We start from the raw sequence: 9,850 nt of genomic DNA on the forward strand, positions 1-9,850 counted from the left end.
CTTGTGTAATTAGATGACACAATCATAAAGTTAGCTGTCAACACCTTGTCATTTTATAAATATAAACCCATATTGACAATTAAAGCATCTTTTCCTGGTTATAATTGAAGATTAAACCTGGACCGAAAATGATTTCTAAGCACACAGACTTGCACACTGACGCCACGATTTATTTTTAATTTTTTTTCCCTTTCATGCATTATGTATTACATATGACAGCTCTTTCAACTACACTCACCGGCCACTTTAATAGGAACGTGTTGTTGATTCCAAGATCCCTGTTCTTGGCTGCAAGAGTGGAACCCAATGTGTTCTTCTGCTGTTGCATGCTGAGATGCTTTTCTGCTCACCACGGTTGTAAAGAGTGATTATATGAGTTACTATAACCTTCCTGGCAAAAAAATTAAAACCAATCTGCCCATTTTCCTCTGACCCTCTCTTATCAACAAGGCGTTTGTTTCCACCCACAGAACTGTCGCTCATTCACTCAGTGTTTTTTGTTTTCTGCACCATTCTGTGTAAACTCTAGAGACTGTTGTGTGTGAAAACCCCAGGAGGAGATCAGCAGCTTCTGAAACACTCAAACCTCATACTCATCAAACCAGTTCATCTGGATCAAACCAACACCCATACCACAGTGAAAGGAAGTCACACTTTGAGATCACAGTTTTTCCCGTTCTGATGTTTGAACATTAACTGAAGCTCTTGATTTGTATCTGCATGATTTGATGCATCGTGCCGCTCTCGAGGGATCGGTTGATTACAGAACTGCAGAAAACAGCAGGGGGATGGGTGGGTGTTCCTAATAAAGTGGCCGGTGAGTGTATTTTTTTCTTTCTATACATCGGTTATCAAAAAGGCTCTTAAAGGTAGACGGCCTTTCAGATTTTTCAAGTGTAGGTCATTAAAAGAATTTTCCCCAAACCCCAATTATTTTTCTTTAGTGACCGAAAGCTACTGAATTCGAATCACAGACTTCCAATTTTATTAGTTGTTTTTAAATAGAACAATTAATTAATTTAAGGCCACGTGACCCTAAATTCTCTGCTATTTTTTCCTGCTTCACCATGACCCAATACAAGATACTACATCATGCATGATGTGGTGGGCTTTCCCCATTCACGCAAGGCATTGTGGGATACAAATTTGAAACAGGAGAGAAAAATGGAGGACGTGAGTGTGCGAATGAAACGTGAAAGAGCGACTACAGTAACGGAAAGAAAGCGAGAAGAAAAGACATTATGTTATATACGAAGGAAAGGAAACGCAGGACCAAACTAATAAATATTGGCGCTCAGCGAGCACCTCGGTGTGATCAGCTGTTCGTTTAGCGACAGAATGATGGAACTGTCAGTGCACGCTCAAAGGGAAACCTGTAGATGGCAGTAATGCAACACTGTGGATGCCAGCTGCCGTAAAACCCAAAAGAAGAAGGTAAACCTGCGCATGCGCACATGGACTTCCTCTGTCTGCTTGACTGCGCCAAGCGAGCGATTTCATGCACATTATTTGCTTTAATCCCCTCAAATTAAATAACTTCCCGGCCACAGAATGGCCTGATAGTTTGTGAGTTATTACAGAAATAAACAGATATCACAATCCCCACATTTCAGAGGGAACTAAATTTTACCGATTTTATGAAATCGAAAGGACGTCTAGCTTTAAACAGTAAAACAATGTCATGGTAAACCACATGACCTACACCACATTATATGCTCGGAAAAAATCATCCTTTAAGGATTTAAAATGCCTCTCTTTTCTAATTTAATCTTTTAAAATATTTGTCACAAATCTTAGCATTGGCTTAACAATGGGTGATTTACTTGTCAGCAAAATTACATGAACAATCTTCTTCTGGCTGTTCCTGTTAGGGGTCTCCACAGCGGATAATGTCTGTCCATCTCCTCCTGTCCTCCGTATCTTCTTCTGTCACACCAACCGTCCTCATGTCCTCCTTCAGCACATCCATAAATCTCATCTTTTCCTCATCTTCTACCGGCCAACTCCATCTCTAACCTTCTTTCCCCAGTATACCCTGGATCTCTCCTCTGTACGTGTCCAAACCATCTCGATCTCGCCTCTCTCACTTTGTCTCCCAGCCGTCCTACATGTCCCTCTGCCCCTCTAATATTCTCATTTCTCATCCTGTCCAACTTTGTCACTCCCAGTGAGAATCTCAGCATCTTCAGCTCCGCTCCCTCCAGTTCAGCCTCCTGTCTTTTTGTCTCCACACCGTACAACATCGCTGCTCTGACTACTGTCTTCTACACTTTCACTCTTACTGCCAACCTTCTGTCCCAAATCACTCCTGACATCCTCCTCTCCTCCATCTGTTCCATCCTGCTCTCACTCTCTTCTTCACCTCTCACCATTACTTTGTCCAGTTGAACCCAGATGTTCCAACTCATCTGCTTTGACCATCTCTGTTCTCGCTACAGATCACAATATCATCTGCAGACATCAGTGTCCATGGGGCTTCTTGCCTGGTATCATCTGTCAGCCTGTCCATTACCATTGCAAACAAGAAAGGGCTTAGAGCCGAGCCCTGGTGCAATCCAACATCCACCTTAAACGCCTCCGTCATTCCCACTGCACATCTCACTGTCCGCGTACACATCCTGCACCAATCTCACACACTTCTCCAACCACTCCTGAATTCCTCCTGTAGTACCACAGCTCCTCTCTCAGCACCCTGTCACATGCCTTCTCTAAATCCACAAACACACAATGCAGCTCCTTCTGGCCTTCTCTATACTTTTCCATCAACATTCTCAAAGCAAATATTCCATCTGTATTACTCTTTCCTGGCATATTCGCTGCTCACATACATATCTCCACCTCTCATCTATTATTACACAAACAATAATATACTTTAATAATAATTTACACCACATTTGGTGTCAGTGAAGTATAAAGGTAGCTTCCGTTAAATATTTTCAAGACGACATAAAATAATACGGCTTATTCCTGTTTTAATATTTTTTTGAGATGATCATTATGTCAGTGGTGGTATTTTCACAGACTGAAATAATAGATTTATGTAGAATGCAGTCTTGCCATTAGGATGTTAGCTAGTACACAGGCTACAATAGTAATGGAGCTCCCTGCGCACAAAGTGGAGCCCCAGACTTAAGAGAATATGGTAATGAATCGACTTGATTTTTGATGGCTTTTGACTGTATGACATCCGTATGTATGTGCACCACCAGAGGGAACCTGACCATAAGTGCAAGGCAACGTATCTCATAAACACTTGACCACCAAACAACGATGTTTGTATCTTTATTTACATAAGATAGATGGGTTTTTATCCTGCACTTATTTTTAATTTGCTTTTTAAAAAAATAATGTGGGATAATTTATTAACACATTTTACAGAAAATATTCATGACAGTTTCATTTAAAAAAAGAAAAAAACTCGTTAAAAGAGTTTTATTACTCCACTCGCTTGTTGGACAGTTGACAGTTTGTGTTGTTTAAGAGTGATAGACGGATGTAAGAGTTTCACAGGAAGAGTTTTATTGAAAGCACGCAAGCAAACAGATACAAAACGGAGACAAAAACAGTCAGTGGTGGAGTGAGGCACAGACAGGATATCAGATGGAATACAATACTCACAGTCCAACAACACAAACAGGGTCAAACCCAGAAAAGAGACACAAAATCAAGGCTTTCACAAAGTCTGTGTGTTACTCAGAGTCCTTATATAAATGTCTGTGCTGTGATTGCACTCTAATCAGGAACAGGTACACGGTAAATAGTCAAAATGGAGCTGCGAGCTCCAAAACACGTGGATGTTAAAGATGTAACCGACACTGTTTGACATATCGAGTTTGATGTTTGATCGTAACTCTGTAGTAGTGATGTAAAGTGAAAGCGCTCGTTCACTGCCGTCCCCTCGTCACCCAGCAGAGTCACACCATAATAAATGTCGTGGTGTTGTTTCTGGCGCATGGCATGTGGCGTCAAAGAAAGGAATAAATATGTATCATAACTGCAATGTGAATCTCATTATTGGTCTCACTGTCACAAGGCAGTGCAGTGATTTACTGAGGTGAAAAACACGACACAGTTCGATGGTTCATTCATGGTGCTGTAATATTATTCTATTCAGGGTGATTTTGTGCTCTTGTAAATATTTTGCTCATACACTCTTCAGGAGCTCTGCTTTTAGGCACTGACTCAATATTAGTGTAGTGTTTGTACAATACATGTTTTCTTAGGATTTTTTGTTTCAACCATTGTTTGTTAGAAATAATGATATTATTTCTTGCAGTTGTGATTTGGATAACAGGCTCTTCCTGTTTTCGCTGAGACATGTGATTCAGCTCAGTGGAACTCTAACAAGGTCATCATGAGTTCAGGAGTTCAAGTGGTGTGAGTTATTGGGGTGGTGGTTACATCCAGACGAAAGCAGACGTGCATACACGGGTCAAATTTACTCTAAACATTCAGTTTGTTCAGTACAACAATCCTCCACTGTTTTCTTAAAAAACGGTTGTAGGCGTGCTCTGTTATTTCCAAATTTTAGAATCAGGTGCTCTTTGGTGTCAAGGGAAAAAAAATTAAATAGAAAAAAAGGAGTGGGGAAAAAAACCCTCCAAACCAAGAACCTCCAGAGGTTAGAATGTTTTTATGATATTGACATGCCCCAGCTTGGGCTGTTCAAAAACTGCCCATAAATAGTGGCTTGTTCCTTCTTCAGGGCATCGTACAAATGAACTGAGAAAGACTGAGAAAGGTATATACCGTATACAGGTTGAGTTAATTAGTCAGGCGACAGCGCAGGTGCCTATCATCAGTCAGGAAAGAGCTGCACCAACTCTACCAAACCCCACCATTGGTTAAACATTCAAACCAGTTGATTTTATGTATAAAAGATATGGAAGTACACCATCACCTCCAACTCATAAACACACAGACTATCAAACCTATTAGTCATATACAACAGCGCTTGATATTGGTTTACACACACACACACACACACACACACACACACACACACACACACACACACACACAGATAAAATGAACCATACAACTTTCACAAAAAGGTCCATCATCTATTTCCTCATTAAGACCTGGATGTTCCATGGCGTTCAATTTCCAACCACTTCAGTCCATCACCCCCATGCAAAGACCTTTTATATGTACAGTACCAGTCTCAAGTTTGGACACACCTTCTAATTCAATTTTATTTTTATTCATTAAAAGTCATTTCTTCATGTCTTAAAGTAATGATGAATGTTGTTTCTCTTTACTTAGTTGTTTGGTTCTTGACGTAATATGGATTACTACAGTTGTGGTGTAGAATAGGGCTATTTCATTAATTGTATGTTTATTATTTACTATTTGATCTCAAACACATTGAGAAGGTCAGAAACTCATCCACTAATTAACTTTTGACAAGGCACAGCTGTTAATTGAAAAGCATTCCAGGTGACGATCTCATGAAGCTGGTTAAGATAATGACAATAGTGTACAAAGCGTCATCAAAGTAAACACTGGATACTTTGAAGAATCTAAAATATGAAGCATATTTTGCTTTTTAACACTTTTTTGTTTACCACATAATTCTATCTATGTTCCAGATGTTATTTCATAGTTTTGAGGTCTGCAGTATTGTTCTACAGTGTAGAAAATATAAAATACAGAAAAAAACCCCAATGAACTATAAATGAGTAAATGAGTAGGGGTATACAAACTTTTGACTGGTACTATACCAATAGAGTGTGTGTGTGTGTGTGTACACTCACCGGCAGCTTTAATAACTTGTTCTTGTTTCTAAGATCTCTGTTCTTGGCTGCAGGAGTGGAACCCAATGTGTTCTTCCGCTGTTGCATGCCGAGATGCTTTTCTGCTCACCACGGTTGTAAAGAGTGATTATATAAGTTACTATATCCTAACTGGGGAAAAAAACCCCCAAAACCCTCAAACCAATCTATCCATTTTTCTCTGACCCTCTCTTATCAACAAGGCGTTTGTTTCCATTCACAGAACTGTCCTCGATGTTTTTTGTTTTTCACACCATTCTGTGTAAACTCTAGAGACTGTTGTGTGTGAAAACCCCAGGAGGAGATCAGCAGCTTCTGGAATACTCAAACCAGTCCATCTGGATCAAACCAACACCCATACCACAGTGTGAAGGTATATAATATTTCATTGCCCTGAAATATGTCTTTCCCATGGAGTAGCGTTCATTATTGATAAGGATTGCATATTTGTGTTCACTCTTAACTTCCCTTTTGTCTGATCTACACAGAAACATCCACAAGCACATACTGTACACATCGATTAATTGATGAAGCCATTTCTCTTGTATTCTCTTTGTGTTCGTAAGTCACAAAATGTCCTGCTCTGAATGATATTCTCAAAATATTTGAAGTTGCATGTCTTAAACGTCCCCCAAATCTCTTTGTTTTATCATGTGACCATCTTTCTGAAAACTGTCATAGGTGGATCAGAGAAAATTTCTTTTAATATCGCATCCCTGTGCATAATGTTCCAGTTGAAGTTAATAATTTGTTTGATTTTAAGAGCTTGACAACAATATTGTTAGAAACCACAGTCGAGAGTTATTTTTAGCAGCACAGGTCTGATTCTTTAAGAGGTCAGAACATGGCTGTGAACATGCCTTGGCTATTGCACTGTCAATTAAAGTTGGTGAGCCTTAAAGCCTACTTCTCAAAGTCTGACTCCTCATCACAAATATACAGTGGTGCTTGAAAGTTAGAATTTTCTATATTTCTGCATAAATATGACCTAAAACATCATCAGATTTTCACCCAAGTCCTAAAAGTAGATAAAGAGAACCCAGTTAAACAAGTGAGACAAAAATATTATACTTGGTCATTTATTTATTGAGGAAAATGATCCAATATTACATATCTGTGAGTGGCAAAAGTATGTGAACCTCTAGGATTAGCAGTTAATTTGAAGGTGAAATTAGAGTCAGGTGTTTTCAATCAATGGGATGACAATCAGGTGTGAGTGGGCGCCCTGTTTTATTTAAAGAACAGGGATCTATCAAAGTCTGATCTTCACAACACGTTTGTGGAAGTGTATCATGGCACGAACAAAGGAGATTTCTGAGGACCTCAGAAAAAGCGTTGTTGATGCTCATCAGGCTGGAAAAGGTTACAAAACCATCTCTAAAGAGTTTGGACTCCACCAATCCACAGTCAGACAGATTGTGTACAAATGGAGGAAATTCAAGACCATTGTTACCCTCCCCAGGAGTGGTCGACCAACAAAGAGCAAGGCGTGTAATAGTCGGCGAGGTCACAAAGGACCCCAGGATAACTTCTAAGCAACTGAAGGCCTGTCTCACATTGGCTAATGTTAATGTTCATGAGTCCACCATCAGGAGAACACTGAACAACAATGATGTGCAAGGAGAAAGCCACTGCTCTCCAAAAAGAACAGTGCTGCTTGTCTGCAGTTTGCAAAAGTTCACGTGGACAAGCCAGAAGGCTACTGGAAAAATGTTTTGTGGATGGATGAGACCAAAATAGAACTTTTTGGTTTAAATGAGAAGTGTCATGTTTGGAGAAAGGAAAACACTGCATTCCAGCATAAGAACCTTATCCCATCTGTGAAACATGGTGGTGGTAGTATCATGGTTTGGGCCTGTTTTGCTGCATCTGAGCCAGGACAGCTTGCCATCATGGATGGAACAATGAATTCTGAATTATACCAGCAAATTCTAAAGGAAAATGTCAGGACATCTGTCCATGAACTGAATCTCAAGAGAAGGTGGGTCATGCAGCAAGACAACGACCCGAAGCGCACAAGTCATTCTACCAAAGAATGGTTAGAGAAGAATAAAGTGAATGTTTTGGAACGGCCAAGTCAAAGTAACAGAAACTGCCTGTTGCTATTTCATTGAGAAAATAAAAAATTATCTTGATCAAGGAGGGGTGGTGGGAGCAGTCTTCCTTGATCTTCACAAGGCTTTTGATACAGTCAACCATGAGAAACTAATAAATAAACTAATAAATTATGATCTGTCTGTTGACGCATGATTAAATCTTATCTTAGTGATCGTTACCAGTGTGTGCGGGTTAATAGTGCACTTTCCTCATCCAAAGCATGTGAAATGGGGGTGCCACAGGGGTCTATTTTGGGGCCATTGCTGTTTAGCATTTACATTAACGACCTCCCACTTGTATGTGACCGAGTTAATATTGTAATGTATGCAGATGATACTGTATTGTATGTGCACGGTAATAATGCATCTGAGATTGCAACTATACTTTCAAATGAAATGGAAAGGGTTGTAGAATGGCTGCATAGTTCCTGTCTTGTCTTAAACACTGATAAAACGGTATCCATGTTCTTTACAAGCAAAACCAAAATCAGAAACTATCCTGAAATTACAATCAACGGGCAAGCCATAAAGAATGCAACTGAGTTTAAATACCTAGGTACCACTCTTGACCCGACTCTTAGTTTTAAATCTCATGTAAAAAAAAAAACCCTCAGTAACACAATGAAGTTCAATCTATCAAATTTCAGATACATACGCAACTCTCTTACTACTGATGCATCTAGCTTATACTTAAATGCAATGATTATGTCTCATTTTCTATACTGCATCACAAGTTGGTCACAAGCCTGCAAAACGATATTAAGACCCCTCAGCTCAATTTACAAAAGTGCCATAAAGATCCATGCCAGGAGAAAACGTTCTTACCACCACTGTCTTGTGCTTCATAAATATAACATATTGAGCCTTGAAAATCTAATTAGGCATGCAAATCTCTGCCTGCTTTTTAAAATTATACATAATGATGCACCACCACCTTTGAAACAATTTATTTCTTTGTGCTCAGAGGTATCAACACGTACCACTAGATCAGTGTCGAGGGGGGAATGTAGTGTCCCACTACGAAAGACGACATTTGGTAAATCATCTTTTTCTTTTGTAGCCACAAATCAGTGGAATAACCTCCCAACAGAATTAATATCCTGTACAAATTTTAAGCCTTTTTCACATTTGACAAAGAAATGGATATTATCAACTCAATTATGCACACATGGATAGAAAAGGATAGTTAGGGCATTTTATTGAATGGTGTGTGTGTGTGTGTGTGTGTGTGTGTGTGTGTGATTGTGAAAAATGCTGCTGCTATGTATTCCCCCCCCCAATCTGTCCCTCTGAGTTACATGTTGATCCTGGGATTGAGATGCTGGCCTCTTCTGCCCCTCGGACCTGCTTGATCCATCCTGGTGCCCTGTGTCTGGTCGGAGTTTTATCGCACCACTCCTGTGAAGGACGGCCCCATGAGGACAGTTGAGGGTTATACCTGGAGGACGCTCTGGACTCTTACAGTAATACTTTTATGGCTGAGGACTACAGTTGACTTGCTAACTTTAGGACTGCAGTTATCATGAACAGTTTTGCACTCAAGTTTCCATCAATGAAGAGTTTATAACATCAACGAAACTGTCCTCATGTTAAAACTGTTAATATTATAGTCATGCTGTCTGTTGTTGCCCAAATGAGGATGGGTTCCCTTTTGAGTCTGGTTCCTCTCGAGGTTTCTTCCTCATGTCGTCTGAGGGAGTTTTTCCTTGCCACCGTCGCCACAGGCTTGCTCATTGGGAATCGATTAGGGATAAAATTAGCTCATGTTTTAAGTTGTTCAAATTCTGTAAAGCTGCTTTGCGACAATGTTTATTGTTAAAAGCGCGATACAAATAAACTTGACTTGACTATGTATGCTTTATGAGGCTATCCACTTCTATTCTACTGGTCTAAATCACTACAAATTGCTCTAATGACAGATTTGGTGATATTTCCTGTACATTTTATTTATCTTTTTTATTACATCCACCTGCCAAGGGA

Source organism: Neoarius graeffei, chromosome 9 (assembly GCF_027579695.1).
Source record: "Neoarius graeffei isolate fNeoGra1 chromosome 9, fNeoGra1.pri, whole genome shotgun sequence".
Classification (NCBI taxonomy): Eukaryota; Metazoa; Chordata; class Actinopteri; order Siluriformes; family Ariidae; genus Neoarius; species Neoarius graeffei.